The following is a 24,765-nucleotide window of genomic DNA, read 5'->3' as shown; positions in this document are numbered from 1 at the left end:
CCTTCCTATTCCCTAATCTTCTATCCCTTTCTCTCTGTCTCCCCCCTCTATCTCTCTCTCCATCTCCACCCCTCTCTCTCTGTCTCTGCCACCTCACTCTCTCCCTCTGTGTCTCTCTCTCTTTTTTCCCCTGCACCTTTCTTCCTTCCGTGTCACCACTTTCTATTTCCTTCCCTACGTCTCCACCTGTCTCTCACTGTCTACCTTTTCTCTCTCTCTCCGTCTACCACCCTCTCTCTGTCTTCCCCCTCTCTCCATCTCCCCCTCTGTCTCTCTCTCTCTCCATCTCTGCTTCTCTCGCTGCCCTCCCTCTCTCTCCGCTCCTCTCTCTCCCTCCATCTCCTGTCTCTTTCACTCTGTTCCACTACACCGCTCTTCCTCCTCTTCGCCCCTCCCCCCCATATCTCCATCCCTTACTCTCTCCGCTTCCCTGACATAATTCCATTAGTAAATTCTTCCACTACAATATCACTGTCTTTCCTCAGATCTCATGTTAAAGCCACATGTTTTTTTTTGCCTACCTCCCCTACTGATACTTTCCCTCCATGTCCCAGTAAACCATTTCCCTCCCACAGAGACCTCTCATACTCTCTGCCTCTCCTCTTCAACTTCTCCCAGTTACCCTTTCCCTGTCACCCTCTCCATCCTCCAATGTCTCTACCTGGCACCCACTGCTTCTCCCTCTCACCCTTTTCCAGTCACCGATTGCCTCTCCATTTCACCAACTCTTCATCTCCCTGTCTTCCTCTGCCTCATCCACATCATCCTCTGCATCATCCTCTGCTCCTCCCCGCCACCCTGTACCTCTCCCTGACACTCACTGTCTTGTGGCATATTGTGAACTTGGGGTGGAAGAGGGGGGCCCAAAGCATAGTTTTGCACCTAGGCCCACCATTCACAAGTTCCTCCACTGAATATCACATAAGGTTAAAATACAGTAATAATGCCACAGTGTTTATGGTTAATATGACGACTCTCATTTCCTGCTATAGGACATTTTCTTTTTCGGCACCTGGGAACTTTCCTTCTGTTCCCCCGCGGTTCATCCGAGTATGTTGGTTTCAGCATCTGACATCATGTCTGTCCCACCGGCTCTGCATCGGAATGATGGCAGTCGGGTGGGAGGAAATGATGGGAGCACCGGTGTACACATGTGAACAGCCCACTCAAAGGTGAGATGCTGATTAAAGCCCCTGCTATATATATATATATATATATATATATATATATATCTCAATATAATAGTGGCACTCATAGGACTTGAAAATGCAAAGAAATAACTCAGGACACAGCGGCCACAGGTGTTAAATCAACGTTTCAGTATTTAATACCGTCTTCAGGATCAAACACATACATAAAAGATGCCAACTATATACCCTCTTACCTCACCATAACCTGCACTCCATGGGTATGTGATTTGTTTGGGGGATAAGTTAGTACCTGTGGGGGATGATATGTATTTGCTAAACCCTTATGATACTCAGCACATGTATGTGTATGTATAACGAGGTAGAGAATCATGTGTGCTTAATAGCATATGTATGGTTATAAGAGGTACACTAGGATTTTCTGGTCTAGCATACAAATTATGGGGTACAATGTTTTCTTTACCATGTATTCACTCTGCTATGTCCGATTTGTGTATGTTTTGTTTCACTTTCGGTTTGTGTACTATTGGTTGCCAGGTTACCATCCAGACGTCCGAGCGCACGGGACGTGCACGTCGCAGGCTTGTGACGTCAGAGGACCCGGACGGCGGCTCCGGTTATGGTGAGGTAAGAGGGTATATAGTTGTCTTCTTTATGTATGTGTTTGATCCTGAAGACGGTATTAAATTACTGAAATGTCGATTTAACACCTGTGGCCGCTGTGTCCTGAGTTATTTCTTTGCATTTTGAAGTCCTATGAGTGCCACTATTATATTGAGCTGTGCATGAGGTTCTCGGACCCTTTCAGAGGCACCTGGGCATTATCGTTATTAGGAGGGAGTGCCGGCACTTGACCTTTTTGTATATGTGTGTGTATATATATATATATACTGTATATATATACTGCTCAAAAAAATAAAGGGAACACTAAAATAACACATCCTAGATCTGAATGAATGAAATATTCTTATTAAATACTTTGTTCTTTACATAGTTGAATGTGCTGACAACAAAATCACACAAAAATTATCAATGGAAATCAAATTTATTAACCCATGGAGTTCTGGATTTGGAGCCACACTCAAAATTAAAGTGGAAAAACACACTACAGGCTGATCCAACTTTGATGTAAAGTCCTTAAAACAAGTCTAAATGAGGCTCAGTAGTGTGTGTGGCCTCCACGTGCCTGTATGACCTCCCTACAATGCCTGGGCATGCTCCTGATGAGGTGGCAGATGGTCTCCTGAGGGATCTCCTCCCAGACCGGGACTAAAGCATCCGCCAACTCCTGGACAGTCTGTGGTACAACGTGGCGTTGGTGGATGGAGCAAGACATGATGTCCCAGATGTGCTCAACTGGATTCAGGTCTGGGGAACGGGCGGGCCAGTCCATAGCATCAATGCCTTCGTCTTGCAGGAACTGCTGACACACTCCAGCCACATGAGGTCTAGCATTGTCTTGTATTAGGAGGAACCCAGGGCCAACTGCACCAGCATATGATCTCACAAGGGGTCTGAGGATCTCATCTCGGTACCTAATGGCAGTCAGGCTACCTCTGGCGAGCACATGGAGGGCTGTGCGGCCCCCCAAAGAAATGCCACCCCACACCATTACTGACCCACTGCCAAACCGGTCATGCTGGAGAATGTTGCAGGCAGCAGAACGTTCTCCTTGGCGTCTCCAGACTCTGTCACGTCTGTCACATGTGCTCAGTGAGAACCTGCTTTCATCTGTGAAGAGCACAGGGCGCCAGTGGCGAATTTGCCAATCTTGGTGTTCTCTGGCAAATGCCAAACGTCCTGCACGGTGTTGGGCTGTAAGCACAACCCCTACCTGTGGACGTTGGGCCCTCATACCACCCTCATGGAGTCTGTTTCTGATCATTTGAGTAGACACATGCACATTTGTGGCTTGCTGGAGGTCATTTTGCAGGGTTCTGGCAGTGCTCCTCCTGTTCCTCCTTGCACAAAGGCGGAGGTAGCGGTCCTGCTGCTGGGTTGTTTCTCTCCTACGGCCTCCTCCACGTCTCCTGATGTACTGGCCGGTCTCCTGGTAGCGCCTCCATGCTCTGGACACTACGCTGACAGACACAGCAAACCTTCTTGCCACAGCTCGCATTGATGTGCCATCCTGGATGAGCTGCACTTCCTGAGCCACTTGTGTGGGTTGTAGACTCCGTCTCATGCTACCACTAGAGTGAAAGCACGCCAGCTTTCAAAGTGACCAAAACATCAGCCAGAAAGCATAGGAGCTGAGAAGTGGTCTGTGTTCACCACCTGCAGAACAACTCCTTTATTGGGGGTGTCTTGCTAATTGCCTATAATTTCCACCTGTTGTCTATTCTATTTGCACAACAGCATGTGAAATTGATTGTCAATCAGTGTTGCTTCCTAAGTGGACAGTTTGATTTCACAGAAGTGTGATTGACTTGGAGTTACATTGTGTTGTTTAAGTGTTCCCTTTATTTTTTTGAGCAGTGTGTATATATATATATATATATATATATATATATATATATATATATATATCTATCTGTATTAGCAGTCATTTGTACAGTGTTTGTGAAAGGTGTGCTGGCACCCAAACATCTGTCAGGGTTGTTTTGAGGAGTGTCTCCCATGCTACAAGAAGCTGCTGCCTGATGTAATGTATGCTGTTTTTCTGTGTTGAGCACTTTATTATGGAACATTATACTTTTTGGGCACTTTGCACTTTGAATTTAAAGGATGTGCTGGTTATCTATCATTGGCTTTATTGCTATTGAAGATTAATTTATATATCAATAATATTGAAACTTGCTGTCTATGGATTTTTGGGGATTTGTGTGACTCCCAAATGTTTTGCAATTTGGATTTGCACCAAACAATTGTAAATTTTTTGTATAGATTTTATAACTTTTTTAAAATTTATTGTTGTCTTTTTTTTCATCAGTTATGGATCTTGACATCGCCATATCACGTGCACCAACCGATTTACTGATAAAGATATCACAAAAATCCTATTTACAGATATGGATCAACTGGCCTTTGACACTGATAGTCCATCTGAAATACACTCATATCTGGTAAAATTACAGAAAAGGCTTCTTGAACTTGAGTTGTATGGACTTACCGTGTCTCAGTATCACAAGGATAGCCTTATACCTACAGGTTTCCGTATTAAAAATCAGCCGACATTAGGCCGGTTAAACAAGGACTTTTTTAAACAATAATTTGAAATCGGTGCAGTTGGGATTTGATGATTCTTGTTATACAATAGGTTAATTCCAACAATGAATCTGTTAATAGGGAAATTTAATTGTGAGAGGCCAATGGTATTGATACTTTAAATCAGACACCAGCAGTGATTGGCTTTCCAAATTAGAGGAATTGATTTTTCTCCTTTAAAACACATTTCTTGGCATTCAATAAGGGCAAATATAGAAAGGTGAAGAAGGACTATAGGGAATTAAGGGTTTATCCTTGGTGAACAGTACAATCCATTTGACGCCCTTGGAAATGGGGGTTCAGTAAGAAGAAGTCTGACTCTAACACATCACATATTGATTCAGATCAATCCAATAGAGGGTCTTCTTTTTTAGGGGACAAGGTGCACACAAGAAGCAAATTAAGGGGGAGAAACCCTGCAGGTAAGTTGGTGTCAAACACTGCAAAAGGCAAAAGCCTGAAAGGAGTGAAGAAATAGTGTTTTTTTTAATCTTTCTGGCTATACTCCCTCTGTGTCTGAACTATCAGTACACATAAGGGTCTGTCTTTTGTGCAGACATTCAGACAAAAATCCTTTGATTGTGAGGTAGAGTTGTATAAATTTCACAGACAACTTCGACTTAAAGATTTTTTTTTCCAAAAAGGAGTCCACAACCTCTTCCACTATGAATGTCCCTTTTAAAAGACATACCACATTTGACCCGCCCTCCAATAATCCCTCATTCGAGACATTCATGAGGCTTGTTAAGCGTGATGCTATTCCGTATTTAAATCGTGCTAAGATACATCACTCTAATCTTTCTAGGGATGAAATGACAGCGATACAGTACTTATGTAACAATACTGACATCATTATCCGCCCCTCCGATAAGGGCGGGGGCATTGTTATTTTAAATTGTATGGACTATGTCACAGAAATGATGAAACAATTATCTGACACTATGTGTTATAAGAAATTATTGTTTGACCCAACTGATAAATGCAAGAGAGAGATTGATTCCATCATATAGATAGGTTTCATAAATGGTTAAATCAATACACATACTGTCGAATTCCTTACACAAGATTTTCCTAACATTCCATTGCTCTATGGGTTGCCCAAAATCCATAAACCTATGACCACACCTCCCTGTAGACCAATAATCTCATCACTATGGTCATTATGTCAGTTGATTTCTCAGTATGTAGACTTTTATCTACAATCAGTGGTACAAAATACTCCTTACTTGTTAAGAGATACTACTGATTTTCTACATAAGACTGAGAATTTTGGCTCACCTCCTGCTGTCTGCTGGTGACATTAGATGTCGCCAGTCTTTACACAAATATTGATCAGGAATCAGGAATCGAGGCAGTCCAATGCAGCATTTGTTCCAGCCCGCACTATAAGGGACCACCTTCTGAGTTTCTGTTATTATTGATTGAAATAATTTTGCATAAAAATTATTTCCTTTTTGAAACTTTTTTTCCCTTCAATTGAGGGGCACCGCAATGGGATCTAATATGGCCCTGTTGTATGTGAATTTATGTATGATTATTAAAAAGTTCACATCATGGAAGACCCTATATATTCTAAATATGTGGCTGTCTATATGTGGTATATAAATGACCTATTGTTTGTGTGGACTGGAACTGTAAAAATGCTTGAGGACTTCGTTGATTCACTCAACTTACTTCCTGGGTCCATTAGATTCATGTGTACATATAGCTCAGCTTTGATACATTTTTAGATGTGTCAATTTCATGTAGGGATGGACATTTTATCACCGTTATATTTAAAAAAATCAAAACCCGTTCTGCCACATAACACCCATTCTATACTCCCTTCACTGGCTACCTGTAAAATGGGAAATCGTTATTAAGATTGGCTTACTCCCTTTCAAAGTCCTAATGACCATGGCCCAATGTACTTGAAGCAGTTTCTGAATCCTTACTGTTCCACTCGATTACTACGCTCTGTAAATGAAGGACTACTAACAATACCTATAATCTCCCGGAATTCACCCTGGGGGTCGAGCTTTCACTTCTGTGGCTCCAACTCTATGCAACTGTCTTCCACGCACAGTGCGAGAAGCCGCCACTCTAGAATCCTTCAGAAATAGACTAAAGACTTACCTATTTACTCAAGCATTTCACTAATACTGTATCTACTGTTAAGCTTGTTTTGTACTTTGAGCTGTAAAGACAATTGTAAAGCACTTTGGGTGGTATTCAATTCTTTTCACCCCCTTTCACACCCTTTCTGTTTCTACTGACGTGCATGGCATATTAATTTCAGCAGCGAGGCGCCCAACCCTTTACGCAGCTAAACCTGATTACTATGGGTGCAATATGCACGATAACGGGGATCACTTTAGAAAGGAGATTGAGGCGTGATATATCATTTGAATACCGCCCTTTGAGTCCTATTAGGAGAAAAGTGCTATATAAATATTATTAATATTATTATTATTATCATTCCTCGTGGAAAATCAGAGGATCTTGGACGTTTAGTATTTTCTAGCACTTATTTCATTACTTCAGGTGTTTTAAGAACAACGATAGTGAAGCATTGGCATATTTTTCAAACAGATCCTAATATAGGTGGAGTTGTGGCAGCACCCCACTATTCTACTGTAAGTGCAGACAGAATTTAAAGCAACATATAACCTATTTGGATATTGGTCCACAGGTTGCTCAAGGAAGAAATTGGCTTGAGACCATGAAAGGATCCTTTAATGTCCAGGATGTGACACCATCTGAATCATCGGATGAATTGTGAGCCTAAATTTGTCATGTGTTATTTTGTGCTCCACAAATTATTGTATGTGGGAATAACGGTGCTTATGCTTAAAGAAGGAATTGCAATGCACCGATCCTCTATCAAGAAGACATTAATGAACCAAAGAAGTGAGAACACGTGGCACTACCATAACCACAAAAGCACCATTAATAACAATAAAAAATATTCACATGCACTGGGAAAGAGTACAATGATCCTTCACTTACATAAATGTGAAAGGTTCTAAAACAAAGAAGATAAAAACACAATAGTGCAATAAGAGATGATAATGAGCCAAAATGTCCTTTTATTGGTTCCACTCACATAGCTAGGATTAGTCTGTGCACATCATCCTCATATATGGTATAATCCAAGATTTCCAAAAATAGTCAGCAGGACACTGGAAACTTGAAGAAGACAAATATAGTGCAATATAGCTTTATAAAAACCACATTTAATATAAAAATACACTCACATGATAAAAAAACATGAAAAGCTTATATCACCATACAAATGGTATAACCAACTTGGTATCCCGCCAATGTAAAGGCCCGGAATCCCTCTGCATCCAGATGGAAAGTGACAAGCTGTATAGTCCAAGTACCAGGTATCAGAAACACCTAATGCAGTACAGTTACCAGGTGTTACAATCGTTGGGATCCCAAAGAAAAGTAAGTTCTATTGTTTAAACGCGTTTTCGGTCCTTAGACCTTCCTCAGAAACATAAGGCTAGAGAGTGATAAAGCTCCCTTAAATACCCACCTAAACAAATTAATTCAAGCCACCTGTACTAATTCAAAATGAAATCGCTCCTGGACAGGAACTACGTCACCGGAAGTGACGTTCCTGCGTTCCACGGACCCTCCGCGACCTCCTGTTTGCATTCCACCATGATGGGACATAGCCGCGCCGAGATCCAGATGGAATTCATGTCCATACATTCCACAAAAGGGGTCTTTACTTCCTATATGCTTTCCATCTTCTTATTAGCATAGTTGCTAATGGTCACTTTGAGGCAGATCCATAATATATAATTTTCTCATTTGATAGCACCAAATGATGGGATTCATAGGAGGCAGAAGTCCATAGATATTTCATTAAACATGCAAAAAAATAAAAAATGCATAAAAAACACTTAAATATAAATACAAAAAATAATCAGTAATGAAGGAGCACTAAGCCTACCACAAACAGACAAGAATAGAAGGGATAGGTCATTTAGGACTGTAGGAACCATTTTAATTTAAAGTCACCATTGAGACCTTGTGGTGACAGGGTTCCCAGCTTGTAGATCCAGCGCATCTCAGATTTAGCCAACCTGATCTCAATATCTTTATTGCGCCAAGTTGGACCAACAAGCTGGATTCCCCAAAAAGACCCAATTCCATTTGGACTAAAGCCATGAACTTGTATAAAATGGTCTGATAAACAATGTGTCTCAAGTCCCTTTTTAATATTATATACAGTAGATGCTCAGACAATCTAGTTTTCAGGCATCTAGTGGTTTTTCCTATAAACCGCAGCTACATTACCTGTACATTACCTGTAAACCGCAGCTACATTAAATTGCGTATATCACATTTTTCGAAATACAAGTTATGAATTCTTTAATTCCGTACTGACTTCCTTTTACTGTGAATTCTTTTATTTTGCTATTGCCCTTCGTGACCCTACACATATTACACATAGCGCACCTATGGAAGCCCTGTGTTCTAGCACTGCTTCTTATAGGTGCCTCTATTGAACTGTGTACAAGTCTGTCTTTAGGGATCGTGACTTCCTATATAGAAAACGAGGTCTGTCTGGCAGAAGATTCCCAATAATGGCATCTTTTTTGAGAACTTTCCAATGTTTTCTGAAAACACCTTCAATTTGTTTGTGCTGTGAATTAAAATCTGATATAAAAGACCACTGTGTATCTTCATTCTCAATCTTAGCTTTAGTATTATAAATCATCTCCTTCCTATCAAATGTATTAACCTTCTGATATGTTTCTTTTAAACGTTCAGTTTCATAGCCTTTCTCTAAAAAACGATCAGTCATCTCTGCTGATTGACTCTCATATACTTCTACTTCAGTACAATTACGTTTTACTGTCATATAATGGCTATACGGAATACTCTCTAGCCAATTATCATGATGTTGGCTGCCTTTTTCAATGAAATTATTGGAATCAGTTGATTTACGATATAATTTGGTCTGTAACCTATTATCCTTTATATAAATGCACAAATCTAAAAACAATTTCCATTGAACTCATAGTAACTGTAAGATTGATATTGAAACTATTCATATTCAATGAATTTAGGAAAGACTGAAGCTCCTCCATGTTCCCATCCCATATAAACAACAGGTCTTCGATATATCTGCGCCAGAGCACCAGGCATGCCCCCAGGACACCATCATGCCACACTGTTTGGTCTTTCCAGTAGGCCATAAAAAGATTGGCGTAACTGGGGGTGAACCTGGTGCCCATCGCAGTTCCAATGCACTGTAGATATTATGTACCGTTGAATAAAAATAATTATTATTGAGACTAAATTTAATACTCTCAATTAAAAAATTCTTGAGATTTATTCTTGAATAAATCTCCATTTTATAAGAAGACATTAATGAAGATCAAAAGCAATACACCACTGGTCGCAAAGCATATTTCTAGTCATGGGCACACTATGAAGGACTCCTGTTACAGTATATGCCGATCGACCATATTCCGCCACCACGAAGGGGTGGTGATCCTCACAAATTATTACTTAAACATGAATGTCAATGGATTTATAATCTAAATACCACAGCAACAGTGAGGAATTCAATATGTTAGTATTCCTATGATATTGTTCATATGGACCCAGCCAGATGTTATTTGGCATGATCATATTGATTATAGACATAAGTAACTTACACATTGATTTTTGACCCTGGATGTCTAGATCCATATATGTGTTGTCCTTGGTAGTTATTTTTCTTTTGCACCTATTTTATTTCGTCCTAGTTATTAACATTAACACTGTGGCATTATTACTGTATTTTAGCCTTACTGTGATATCCGATTATGACTAAGACGTATCTGAAATATTTACATGATCTATGGTTGTACAATATGCACTTTTAAGCCCACAGTGTTTATGGTTACTATGATGACTTTCATTTTCTGCTATAGGACATCTTCTCTTCCGGCACCTGGGGACTTTTCTCCTGTCCCCTCGCGGTTTGTCTGAGTATGTTGGTTCTGGCGTCTGACATCATGTCTGTCCCACAGGTTCTGCATCAGGATGATGACAGTTGGGTGGGAGGAAACAACAGGAGCACTGGTGTACACATGTGAACAGCCCACTCACAGGTGAAATGCTGATTACATTCCCTGCTCTCTCTCACTATATATATATATATATATATATATATGTGTGTAATAGCAGTAATGTGTATTTGTGACCCTTTGAGAAATGTGCACTGGTGCCGAAACAGCTGTCAGGGCCATTTGGAGGAGTGTCTCCCATGCGACAAGAAGCTGCTGCCAAATGTAATGTACGCTGCTTTTCTGTTTTGAGCACTTTATTATGGAACATTGAACTTTTTGTGCACTTTGAACATTGAATTTAAAAGATGTGCTGTTTATCTAACATTGGCTTCATAACATTGGCTTCATTGCTATTGAAGATTAATATATATATATATATATATTCCAAAAGATGCGGCACTCGTGATACAGATGATGGGACGACAATGGCAAGTCTTTCTTAACGTTTCAGTTTATTAAATGTTTTCAAGAGCTAAAACAACAGTGTTAACTACTTACCTAAATACCCTCCACCATCACCATGTGTGCATCAAACAGCTGACGCTGTTTGCCGGTCCGTCCATTGGGAGTGACGTCATGACGCCTCCGACGCGCCACTTGACGACACACGCCGCACACCACGTGACCATTACCGCACCTGTTGCCAGGTAACCAGCATAAACAAGAGTACTCATAGTAACAGCAGCGTTACTGCCTTCACAACACAAGCGTATTCTACTGCACTACTCGCCATAAACAGTATGCTTATGTATCAACAATCAAATAAGCATTTTTCATCAAAGACTCATAGAGAATAAATCCTCTTATCAAATAAAATAGAAAATTGTACATAATAATATCATTGATCACAACCATACATTATAGAAAAATGCAGATGACACTAAATACTTCCATCGATATGCATAATAAGTTATAACATAGTGACATCAGATGTGTAGCAAAACCACATCACAAGGGACCTTGTGTCTGTGAGCTCACAACCGATGTCACTAATAATCACAAGAAATAGGTAAATGAAATCAGTTCATTTAACCCTTTCGGGGTTACCACATCAAGCTTAGAGATCCAATAAGTTTCTCTTTGGAGCAACCTTTTATTGCAATCCCCAACACGGCTATTAGGAGGAACTTGGTCGATCATTCTGTACCTTAAAGTTGTTAAAGGGTGCTTTTTTCAGCGAAGTGTCTCACTACATGCTGATCGCTGGATCCTTTAACCAGCGCTGATCTGATGGTATGGCGATGATTGGCCATTCTTTCTTTAAATTTGGTCTGTGTTTTACCAAATCAACTGATATACAAGAAAACAACTATTACAAGTTCAGTGATGTTTAATTTTTATCGGTTTACCAGTCTGTGGATGATTGAATGTATCCCCAGAGATCATGAATCCACAAGTCACACAGCCACATCGAAAGCACCCTGATTTTTTTGTAGTAAAAAACTGATTGTTACCCATACTAGTAGGCACAGTATAGTTAGTTTTTACCAGAATGTCCTGCAAGTTCCTCCCTCTTGAATAGCATGGCATCAGTGTTGAGTTAGTGAGCCCGATTTCAGGATCTGTACTAATTAAGGGCCATAATTTTTTGGACCTCTTGTGTATATTGGGTGACACGTGGTGAACTGAGATACCCATGGTACTTTATTCTTATTGGTTTTATCCCTAGTCGTACGTATCAACAAATTGGCCCTATCAATTGCAAGGAACCGATTTTCAGTTTCTATCAAGAATTGCCTATGATATCCTCTCATAACAAATTTTTCAACCATATCATCTAATTGAACAATAGTTCTCTCGGGATTACTGTTCAATCTATGGACCCGAAGCATTTGTGAGTATGGTAACCCCATCTTCAAGCTCCGTGGGTGACAACTCTGATATTCAAGCAATGAATTCCTATCAGTGGATTTTGTAAATAATGTGGTTGTTAAAACATTGTTCTCCTTCAATATCCGTACGTCTAAGTAATCAATCATCTCCTGACTCATAGACCATGTAAGTTTCACTGGACTATCTGATGAATTATGACATTCAATCAATTTAACAAACGTTTCTTGTGACCCACTCCAAAAAATCAGTAGGTCGTCAATGAGACGAGTGTAAAAACGTATATGAGAGATGATTTCAGGATCCCTAAAGAACAGCATTTCTTCAACCTTAAACATAACTGTATGTGCATACGCCGGGGCCACAGAGGACCCCATAGCGCAGCCTGTAAGCTGTAGATAATATTTATTATCAAACATGAAATAGCTGTTCTTTAGTATCATTTCTAATGCCAACAGTATGATATCAATGTGATCTTGTCTCATGGTGCCGTCACTCCTTGGAAGCTCCCCCACTGCAGAGATGCCCTCATCGTGTGGAATAATAGTGTACAAACTTGATATATCAGCAGTAATTAACCACAATTCATCAGGTAAATCTGAAAGAGCCGCAAGTTTGTTTAACAGCATGGTACTATCCAGCAAAAAATGTTTGTGTCTCTGAACTAGTGGTTGTAGAATGGAATCAAGCCACACAGATGTTGGCTGAAACAGAGAGCCCTGTGCTGAAATTATTGGCCTCCCTGGAGGTGGAGTGATCCCTTTATGTATTTTAGGGAGCGTATATAAAATTGGAGTAACAGGATGTGATGGCACCAATATTGACAGCATTTTTTCATCAATCAAAGACACATCCATTGCATGGGTCAGGATCTCAACCAGTTGCTTTCTAAAAGGAATAGTAGGGTCACCCTTCAATACTTTATATACAGCAGTATCAGATAGTTGTCGATAAATTTCATTTGCATAATCAACAGAATCCTGCAACACAATAGCTCCGCCTTTGTCAGCGGGGCGGATAATCAAGGAAGCATTCACATCTGATGTAGAAGAAGAAGCATTACCTACATTGTTATATATCTTTGTTTGGACTATTTATTACACAGACTTTTTGCACTTTTTTGCACTTTTTTCAAAAGCCGTTTGCACTTTGTGAAGCCGCATGCACTTTACTGCAATATGTTGCACAGTTCCTCTTGAGGCATTTTTTGTTTGATAGATTAATTGTTGGTACATCCATTGTCAAATTCATTATGGCAGAACAACCTGATGAAGACACTGATTTGTAATTTGGCCCAGTAAACTATCCTGTGGGAGATGTATTCTCTTATTCTGAGACTGAGGCTGAGGATATTATTTATAAAGAAGCACTTGATGATGAAATTGAATCAGGGACCACTGAGGTAATTTTTCGTGACTTATTACGTCTCAAAAAGAAAGAGATTGATTTTAAATTACATGGCATTTCCCTCAGTGATTATTATAAGTCCAAAAAAATCCCTCGTGGATTTTGTGTCCAAAACTGTCCAACAATAGGACGGCTTGAATCTACGTTCTGCAAGAAATGGATTGCAATACTTAACAAGTGCTCATACGATTTCATCTTGTTGGTTATTGAACAGACTAAGAATGAACTGTCTATTTTATCAGACAAAATCATTAAATTTGAGCACATCTCATTACCAAGCTTGCAGGCTGACACTGAAATAAATTGGAGTGAAAAACTATCTGTACAATTGAGTTCCTATAAAAAGGATCTAATCAAGTTTAAAAAAGAGAAACTACGTAAGGTTGAGATGGACTATGAAAGACACCAGGTGTATAGGTGGATCTCGGGGGGTCAGACCAAATATGGGCGACGCAAACCTTTTTTTAGACGGAACTATCCCAGAACACATATGGACACTGGCTCCTCATTGGAGAATTCAAGTGATGGCGAACGTAGTAGATATACGGATAGACGCCAACCATCTGGCCCTTTAGCCATGGTAACCAGGAACAGAGGCCACACGTTACGAGACGGTGTACTAGAAGAGGGAAGCAGAACCAGAGGGGCCAAACGGGGAAGGCCCCCCCCTCCCACGGACGAAATAGTGTACAATCTACCATCATATAATCTTTCCTCCAGTGAATTAAGTGTTTTGCGAAAAGGCTTATCATTTGTCCCGTCTAATACTCATGACGAATTTAGATGGCAAATTGAAAAATACACTGCTCAAAAAAATAAAGGGAACACTAAAATAACACATCCTAGATCTGAATGAATGAAATATTCTTATTAAATACTTTGTTCTTTACATAGTTGAATGTGCTGACAACAAAATCACACAAAAATTATCAATGGAAATCAAATTTATTAACCCATGGAGGTCTGGATTTGGAGTCACCCTCAAAATTAAAGTGGAAAAACACACTACAGGCTGATCCAACTTTGATGTAATGTCCTTAAAACAAGTCAAAATGAGGCTCAGTAGTGTGTGTGGCCTCCACGTGCCTGTATGACCTCCCTACAACCCACACAAGTGGCTCAGGTAGTGCAACTCATCCAGGATGGCACATCAATGCGAGCTGTGGCAAGAAGGTTTGCTGTGTCTGTCAGCGTAGTGTCCAGAGCATGGAGGCGCTACCAGGAGACAGGCCAGTACATCAGGAGACGTGGAGGAAGCCGTAGGAGGGCAACAACCCAGCAGCAGGACCGCTACCTCCGCCTTTGTGCAAGGAGGAACAGGAGGAGCACTGCCAGAGCCCTGCAAAATGACCTCCAGCAAGCCACAAATGTGCATGCGTCTACTCAAACGATCAGAAACAGACTCCATGAGGGTGGTATGAGGGGCTGACGTCCACAGGTGGGGGTTGTGCTTACAGCCCAACACCGTGCAGGACATTTGGCATTTGCCAGAGAACACCAAGATTGGCAAATTCGCCACTGGCGCCCTGTGCTCTTCACAGATGAAAGCAGGTTCTCACTGAGCACATGTGACAGACATGACAGAGTCTGGAGACGCCAAGGAGAATGTTCTGCTGCCTGCAACATCCTCCAGCATGACTGGTTTGGCAGTGGGTCAGTAATGGTGTGGGGTGGCATTTCTTTGGGGGGCCGCACAGCCCTCCATGTGCTCGCCAGAGGTAGCCTGACTGCCATTAGGTACCGAGATGAGATCCTCAGACCCCTTGTGAGACCATATGCTGGTGTGGTTGGCCCTTGGTTCCTCCTAATCCAAGACAATGCTAGACCTCATGTGGCTGGAGTGTGTCAGCAGTTCCTGCAAGACGAAGGCATTGATGCTATGGACTGGCCCGCCCATTCCCCAGACATGAATCCAATTGAGCACATCTGGGACATCATGTCTCGCTCCATCCACCAACGTAGCGTTGCACCACAGACTGTCCAGGAGTTGGCGGATGCTTTAGTCCAGGTCTGGGAGGAGATCCCTCAGGAGACCATCCGCCACCTCATCAGGAGCATGCCCAGGCATTGTAGGGAGGTCATACAGGCACGTGGAGGCCACACACACTACTGAGCCTCATTTTGACTTGTTTAAAGGACATTTCAAAGTTGGATCAGCCTGTAGTGTGTTTTTCCACTTTAATTTTGAGGGTGACTCCAAATCCAGACCTCCATGGGTTAATAAATTTGATTTCCACTGATAATTTTTGTGTGATTTTGTTGTCAGCACATTCAACTATGTAAAGAACAAAGTATTTAATAAGAATTTCTCTAACGTCCTAGTGGATGCTGGGGACTCCGTCAGGACCATGGGGAATAGCGGGCTCCGCAGGAGACAGGGCACATCTAAAAAAGCTTTTAGGTCACATGGTGTGTACTGGCTCCTCCCCCTATGACCCTCCTCCAAGCCTCAGTTAGGTTTTTGTGCCCGTCCGAGAAGGGTGCAATCTAGGTGGCTCTCTTAAAGAGCTGTTTAGAAAAGTTTTTTTTTAGGTTTCATTCAGTGATTCCTGCTGGCAACAGGATCACTGCAACGAGGGACTTAGGGGAGAGATCTCCAACTCACCTGCGTGCAGGATGGATTGGGATCTTAGGCTACTGGACACTGAGCTCCAGAGGGAGTCGGAACACAGGTCAGCCTGGGGTTCGTCCCGGAGCCGCGCCGCCGATCCCCCTTACAGACGCTGAAGAAGACGGCAGAACGGAGGTCCGGAAACAGGCGGCAGAAGACTTCACAGTCTTCATGAAGGTAGCGCACAGCACTGCAGCTGTGCGCCATTGTTGTCACACGGCTCACTGACCTAGTCACGGAGGGTGCAGGGCGCTGCTGGGGGCGCCCTGGGCAGCAATATAAGTACCTTATTGGCAAAATAAATACATCACATATAGCCATTAAGGCTATATGTATGTATTTTAACCCAGGCCAGTTCTCAAAAACCGGGAGAAAAAACCAGCCGAAAAGGGGGCGGAGCTTATTCTCCTCAGCACACAGCGCCATTTTCCCTCACAGAAAGGCTGAGGGGAAGGCTCCCATGCTCTCCCCTGCACTGCACTACAGAAACAGGGTTAAAACAGAGAGGGGGGGCACTGATTTGGCGATATAAATATATATTAAATGCTATAAGGGAGGAACACTTTTATAAAGGTTGTCCCTGTATAATTATAGCATTTTGGTGTGTGCTGGCAAACTCTCCCTCTGTCTCCCCAAAGGGCTAGTGGGTCCTGTCCTCTATCAGAGCATTCCCTGTGTGGGTGCTGTATGTCGGTACGTGTGTGTCGACATGTATGAGAAAAATGTTGGTGAGGAGGCGGAGCAAATTGCCTGTAATGGTGAGGTCACTCTCTAGGGAGTCGACACCGGAATGGATGGCTTACTTGTGGAAGTACGTGATCATGTCAACACGCTGCGAGCCGGTTGACGACATGAGACGACCGGCAAACAAATTAGTACCTGTCCAGGCGTCTCAGACACCGTCAGGGGCTTGTAAAAACGCCCATTTACCTCACGGACACTGACTCCAGTGTCGACGGTGAAGAAACAAACGTATTTTCCTTTAGGGCCACACGTTACATGTTAAGGGCAATGAAGGAGGTGTTACATATTTCTGATACTACAAGTACCACAAATAAGGGTATTTTGTAGGGTGTGAATAAACTACTTGTAGTTTTGCCTGAATCAGATAAATTAAATGAAGTGTGTGATGATACGTGGGGTTCCTCCGATAGAAAGTTATGGGCGGTATACCCTTTCCCGCCAGAAGTAAGGGCGAGTTGGGAAACACACCTTAGGGTGGATAAGGCGCTCACACGCTTATAAAACAAGTGGCGTTACCGTCTCCAGATACGGCCGCCCTCAAGGAGCCAGCTGATAGGAAGCTGAAAAATAGCCTAAGAAGTATATACACACATACTGGTGTTATACTGCGACCAGCAATCGCCTCAGACTGGATGTGCAGCGCTGAGGGGGCTTGGTCGGATTTCCTGACTGAAAATTTTGATACCCTTGACAGGGACAAGATTTTATTGTCTATAGAGCATTTTAAGGATGCATTTCTATATATGCGTGATGCGCAGAGGGATATTTGCATTCTGGCATCAAGAGTAAATGTGATGTCCATATCTGCCAGACGAAGACACGACAGTGGTCAGGTGAGGCAGATTCCAGACGGCACATGGAAGTATTGCCGTATAAAGGGGCGGTCCATCGGACCTGGTGGCCATGGCAACAGCTGAAAAATCCACCTTTTGTTCCCCGAGTCACATCTCAGCAGAAAAGGACACAGTCTTTTCAGTCTCAGTCCTTTCGTCCCCATACGGGCAGGCGGGCAAAGGCCAGTCATATCTGCCCAGGGGTAGAGGAACGGGAAGAAGACTGCAGCAAGCAGCCCATTCCCAGGAACAGAAGCCCTTCACAGCTTCTGCCAAGTCCGCAGCATGACGCTGGGGCAGTACAAGCGGACTCAGGTGCGGTAGGGGGTCATCTCAAGAGTTTCAGCACGCAGTGGGCTCACTCGCAAGGGGACTCCTGGATCCTACATGTAGTATCCCAGGTGTACATTGGAAATTCGAGACGTCTCTTCCTCACAAGTTCCGGAAGTCTGTTTTACCAACGTCTACCTCCGACAGGGAGGCAGTATTGGAAACAATTCACAGGCTGTATTCCCAGCAGGTGATAATCAAAGTACCCCTCCTACAACAAGGGAGGGGGTATTATTCCACACTATATTGTGGTACTGAAGCCAAACGGCTCGGTGAGATCTGAAATATTTGAACACTTACATACAAGCGTTCAAATCAAGATGGAGTCACTCAGAGCAGTGATAGCGAACCAGGAAGAAGGGGACGAGATGGTGTCACTGGATATCAGGGACATTTACCTACATGTCCAAATTTGCCCTTCTCACCAAGGGTACTTCAGGTTCGTGGTACAGAACTGTCACTATCAGTTCAGACGCTGCCGTTTGGATTGTCCACGGCGCCCCGGGTCTTTACCAAGGTAATGGCCGAAATGATGATTCTTCTTAAAAGAAACTTGGACGCTTTCCTGATAAGGGCAAGGTCCAGAGAACAGTTGGAGGTCGGAGTAGCACTATCTTTAATAGTTCTACGACAGCACGAGTGGATTTTAAATATTCCAAAATCGTAGCTTTTCCGAGGACACGTCTACTGTTCCTAGGGATGATTCTGGACACAGTCCAGAAAAAGGTGTTTCTCCCAGAGGAGAAAGCCAGGGAGTTATCCGAGCTAATCGGGATCCTCCTAAAACCAGGAAAAGTGTCAGTGCATCATTGCACAAGAGTCCTGGTAAAAAATGGTGGCTTATTACGAAGCAATTCCATTCGGCAGATTTCACGCAAGAACTCTTCAGTGGGATCTGCTGGACAAATGGTCCGGATCGCATCTTCAGATGCATCAGCGGATAACCCTATATCCAAGGACAAGGGTGTCTCTCCTGTGGTGATTACAGAGTGCTCATCTTCTAGAGGGCCACAGATTCAGCATTCAGGATTGGATGCTGGTGACCACGGAGGCCAGCCTGAGAGGCTGGGGAGCAGTCACACAAGGAAAAAAAAAAAAAAAAAAAAATTTCCAGGAAAGTGTGATCAAGTCTGGAGAATTCTCTCCACATAGATAGAGCTAAGAGCAAAATTATAAGGCTCTAAACTTAGCAAGACCTCTGCTTCAAGGTCAGCCGGTATTGATCCAGTGGGATAACATCACGGCAGTCGCCCACGTAAACAGAAACGGCGACACAAGAAGCTGGAGGGCAGTGAAAAAACTGCAAGGATTTTTCGCTAGGCGGAAAATCATGTGATAGCACTGTCAGCAGTGTTCTCTCCGGGAGTGGACGACTGGGAAGCAGACTTCCTCAGCAGGCATGACCTCCACCTGGGAGAGTGGGAACTTCATAGGGAAGTTTTTCCGCATGATTGTGAGCCATTGGCAAAGACCAAAGGTGGAAATGATGGCGTCCCGCCCGAACAAAAACACGGGACAGGTATTGCGCCAGGTCATGAGACCTTCAGGCGATAGCTGTGGATGTCCTAGTAACACCGTGGGTGTAACAGTCGGTGTATGTGTTCCCTCCTCTGCTTCTCATAACCAAGGTATTGAGAATTATAAGATATAGAGGAGTATGAACTATACTCGTGACTCCGGATTGGCCAAGAGGGACTTGGTACCCGGAACTTCAAGAGATGCTCATAGAGGACTAAGGGCCTGGGGAGCTAAGAAGGGACTTGCTTCAGCAGGTACCATGTCTATTCCAAGACTTACCGCGGCTGCGTTTGACGGCATGGCGGTTGAATGCCGGATCCTGAAGGAAAAAGGCATTCCATAAGAGGTCATACCTACCCTGGTCAAAGCCAGGAAGGAGGTGACCGCACAACGTCATCACCACAGGTGGTAAAAATATGTTGCGTGGGTGAGGCCAGGAAGGCCCCACGAAGAAAATTCAACTAGGTCGAATTCTACACTTCCTGAAAACAGGAGTGTTTTGAGCCTAAAATTGGGGTTCTTTAAGGTTTTAAGTTTCGGCCCTGTAGAATTTCTTCCGAAAAGAATTGACTTCAGTTCCTGAAGTCCAGATTGTCAAGGGAGTATTGCATATACACCCCTTTTTGTGCCTCTAGTGGCACCGTGGGATCTCAACATAGTGTTGGGATTCCTTAAAATCATATTGGTTTGAACCGCTCAAATCTGTGGATTTGAAATATATCACATGGAAAGTGAACATGCTGTTGACCAATATCTCACATGGACAGTGACCATGCTGTTGGTCCTGGCCTCGGCCAGGCGATTGTCAGAATGGGCGGCTTTGTCTTACAAAAGTCCATATTTAAATTTCCATTCGGACAGGGCAGAACTGGGACTCGTCTCCAGTTTTCTTCCTAAGGGGGTGTCAGGTTTTTCACCTGAAACAACCTATTATGGTGCCTGCGGCTTCTAGGGACTTGGAGGACTCCAGGTTAATAGACGTTGTCAGGACCCTAAAAATATATATATATATATATATATAGTTTAGGACGGCTGGAGTCAGAAAGTCTGACTTGCTGTTTATATTGTATGCACCCAACAATATGGGTGCTCCTGCGTCTAAACAGACGATTGCACGTTGGATCTGTAGCACAATCCAACTTGCACATTCTGTGGCAGGCGTGCCACAGCCTAAATCTGTAAAGGCCCACTCCACTAGGAAAGTGGGCGCATCTTGGGCGGCTGCCCGAGGGGTCTCGGCATTACAACTTTGCCGAGCAGCTACGTGGTCAGGGGAGAACACGTTTGTAAAATTTTACAAATTTGATACTCTGGCTAAGGAGGACCTGGAGTTCTCTCATTCGGTGCTGCAGAGTCATCCGCACTCTCCCGCCCGTTTGGGAGCTTTGGTATAATCCCCATGGTCCTGACGGAGTCCCCAGCATCCACTAGGACGTTAGAGAAAATAAGAATTTACTTACCGATAATTCTATTTCTCGTAGTCCGTAGTGGATGCTGGGCGCCCATCCCAAGTGCGGATTGTCTGCAATGCTTGTACATAGTTATTGTTACAAAAATCGGGTTATTCTTGTTGTGAGCCATCTTTTCAGAGGCTACTTCGTTTTGTTATCATACTGTTAACTGGGTTCAGATCACAAGTGGTACGGTGTGATTGGTGTGGCTGGTATGAGTCTTACCCGGGATTCAAGATCCTTCCTTATTGTGTACGCTCGTCCGGGCACAGTACCTAACTGAGGCTTGGAGGAGGGTCATAGGGGGAGGAGCCAGTACACACCATGTGACCTAAAAGCTTTTTTAGATGTGCCCTGTCTCCTGCGGAGCCCGCTATTCCCCATGGTCCTGACGGAGTCCCCAGCATCCACTACGGACTACGAGAAATAGAATTATCGGTAAGTAAATTCTTATTATTTCATTCATTCAGATCTAGGATGTGTTATTTTAGTGTTCCCTTTATTTTTTTGAGCAGTGTATAAGCTAAATCACTTTTTAAAACTGAAGGAATACTTCAATAAAAATCAGAAACCTCCCAGTGAGAACACTATGCCTATACCACCCCGACTTACGCAGTTTTGTGACAAATCTACTTTTGACCCTATCTCATCAAATGCCTCAATCAAGACCTTTATTCGGTCTGTGGATCATCAGGTTAAAAGTGATGTGGAAAAAGAAAAAGAATTGTGTACACATCCAAATCTTTCGCCTTCAGAGACATGCACTCAGCACTTTAACCAATAATGCTTCCTTGATTGTCCACCCCGCTGACAAAGGCGGAGCTATTGTGTTGCAGGATTCTGTTGATTATGCAAATGAAATTTATCGACAACTATCTGATACTGCTGTATATAAAGTATTGAAGGGTGACCCTACTATTACTTTTAGGAAGCAACTGGTTGAGATCCTGACCCATGCAATGGATGTGTCTTTGATTGATGAAAAAATGCTGTCAATATTGGTGCCGTCACATCCTGTTACTCCAATTTTATATACGCTCCCTAAAATACATAAAGGGATCACTCCACCTCCAGGGAGGCCAATAATTTCAGCACAGGGCTCTCTGTTTCAGCCAACATCTGTGTGGCTTGATTCCATTCTACAACCACTAGTTCAGAGACACAAACATTTTTTGCTGGATAGTACCATGCTGTTAAACAAACTTGCGGCTCTTTCAGATTTACCTGCTGAATTGTGGTTAATTACTGCTGATATATCAAGTTTGTACACTATTATTCCACACGATGAGGGCATCTCTGCAGTGGGGGAGCTTCTAAGGAGTGACGGCACCATGAGACAAGATCACATTGAGATCATACTGTTGGCATTAGAGATGATACTAAACAACTATTTCATGTATGATAATAAATATTATCTACAGCTTACAGGCTGCGCTATGGGGTCCTCTGTGGCCCCGGCGTATGCAAATACATTTATGTTTAAGGTTGAAGAAATGCTGTTCTTTAGGGATCCTGAAATCATCTCTCATATACGTTTTTACACTCGTCTCATTGACGACCTACTGATTTTTTGGAGTGGGTCACAAGAAACGTTTGTTAAATTGATTGAATGTCAGAATTCATCAGATAGTCCAGTGAAACTTACATGGTCTATGAGTCAGGAGATGATTGATTACTTAGACGTACGGATATTGAAGGAGAACAATGTTTTAACAACCACATTATTTACAAAATCCACTGATAGGAATTCATTGCTTGAATATCAGAGTTGTCACCCGCAGAGCTTGAAGATGGGGTTGCCATACTCACAAATGCTTCGGGTCCATAGATTGAACAGTAATCCCGAGAGAACTATTGTTCAATTAGATGATATGGTTGAAAAATTTGTATTGAGAGGATATCATAGGCAATTCTTGATAGAAACTGAAAATCGGTTCCTTGCAATTGATAGGGCCAATTTGTTGATACGTACGACTAGGGATAAAACCAATAAGAATAAAGTACCATGGGTATCTCAGTTCACCACGTGTCACCCAATATACACAAGAGGTCCAAAAAATTATGGCCCTTAATTAGTACAGATCCTGAAATCGGGCTCACTAACTCAACACTGATGCCATGCTATTCAAGAGGGAGGAACTTGCAGGACATTCTGGTAAAAACTAACTATACTGTGCCTACTAGTATGGGTAACAATCAGTTTTTGACTACAAAAAAAAACAGGGTGCTTTTCGATGTGGCTGTGTGACTTGTGGATTCATGATCTCTGGACAGTAGCGGCTCTTGCCATGGGCAAGCAGGTCTTTTGCCCGGGGCGCCGCTGTTCCAAGGGCACCGCCGCCGTGGCAAGAGCCGCTACTGTGTCCAGATGGCGGCGGTGGTTAGGAAAAGGTCCTCTCCGCGAAGGGAAACTAGACACGCAGTGAGGTAGCGTCTAGTTTCCCTTCGCGGAGAGTACCTTTCCCTGCTAGTAGAGCCTGCCGTGCGGTGCGCCTGACGTCATCGCGCACCACACGGCAGTTTAGGACAGTCATAGACGCTAGGGGTCATAATTGACCTCTAGTGTCTATGCACTCCTATGGATCCGAGGAGCGGCGCCGGCGGCGGAAGATGGACGGCAGCAGTGGTCGGGAAACAGGAACTGGGCTGGTGAGTATTCTTGATTTCTTTATTTTTTTAACTAGGGGCACAGCACTGGGGGCAAAACTAATGGGGGCACAACAGCTACTGGGGATAAAACTAATGGGAGCACAACAGCTACTGGGGGTAAAACTAATGGGGTCACAACAGCTACTGGGGGCAAAACTAATGGGGGCATAACAGCTACTGGGGGCAAAACTAAAGGGGCACAACAGCTACTGGGCGCAAAACTAATGGCACAACAGCTTCTGGGGGCAAAACTAATGAGGGCACAACAGCTACTGGGGGAAAAACTAATGGGGGCACAACAGCTACTAGGGGCAAAACTAATGGGGGCACAACAGTTACTGGGGGCAAAACTAATGGGGGCACAACAGCTACTGGGGCAAAACTAATGAGGGAGTGGTACTGGGGCACAGCTGCAGGGAGCCCAACAACTAATGGGGGCACAACTAATGAGGGCACAGTACTGGGGGCAAAACTACTGGGGGCACAGCTGTAGGGGGGCGCAACAGCGGGGGGTAAAACTAATGGGGGCACAACAGCTACTGGGGGTAAAACTAATGGGGACACAACAGCTACTGGGGGCAAAACTAATAGGGGCACAACAGCTACTGGGGGCAAAACTAATGGGGGCACAACAGCTACTGGGGGCAAAACTAATGAGGGCACAACAGCTACTGGGGGCAAAACTAATGGGGGCACAACAGCTACTGGGGGCAAAACTAATGGGGGCACAACAGCTACTTGGGGCAAAACTAATGGGGGCACAACAGCTACTGGGGCAAAACTAATGAGGGCACAACAGCTACTGGGGGCAAAACTAGTGGGGGCACAACAGTTACTATGGGCAAAACTAATGGGGGCACAACAGCTACTGGGGGCAAAACTAATGGGGGCACAACAGCTACTGGGGGCAAAACTAATGGGGGCACAACAGCTACTGGGGCAAAACTAATGAGGGCACAACAGCTACCGGGGGCAAAA

At 43.3% G+C, this 24,765-nt stretch overlaps 1 long non-coding RNA gene across 2 annotated transcripts in view; it reads left to right on the top strand.

The window, feature by feature from the left end:
* The window catches only part of LOC134944651 (uncharacterized), a 280,387-nt gene that overhangs the window by 75,090 nt on the left and 180,532 nt on the right, over positions 1-24,765 (top strand). The window contains exon 2 of one of the 2 annotated variants that reach the window (XR_010181917.1): positions 1,686-1,775. The exons of the other annotated variant lie outside the window; for it this stretch is intronic. This is a non-coding gene — a long non-coding RNA (uncharacterized LOC134944651). The remainder of the gene's footprint in view (positions 1-1,685; positions 1,776-24,765) is intronic. 2 annotated transcript variants of the gene reach the window in all.

The sequence above is a fragment of the Pseudophryne corroboree genome, chromosome 7 (assembly GCF_028390025.1).
Source record: "Pseudophryne corroboree isolate aPseCor3 chromosome 7, aPseCor3.hap2, whole genome shotgun sequence".
In the NCBI taxonomy this organism is placed as follows: Eukaryota; Metazoa; Chordata; class Amphibia; order Anura; family Myobatrachidae; genus Pseudophryne; species Pseudophryne corroboree.
This window is presented reverse-complemented; position numbering and strand designations above follow the sequence as displayed.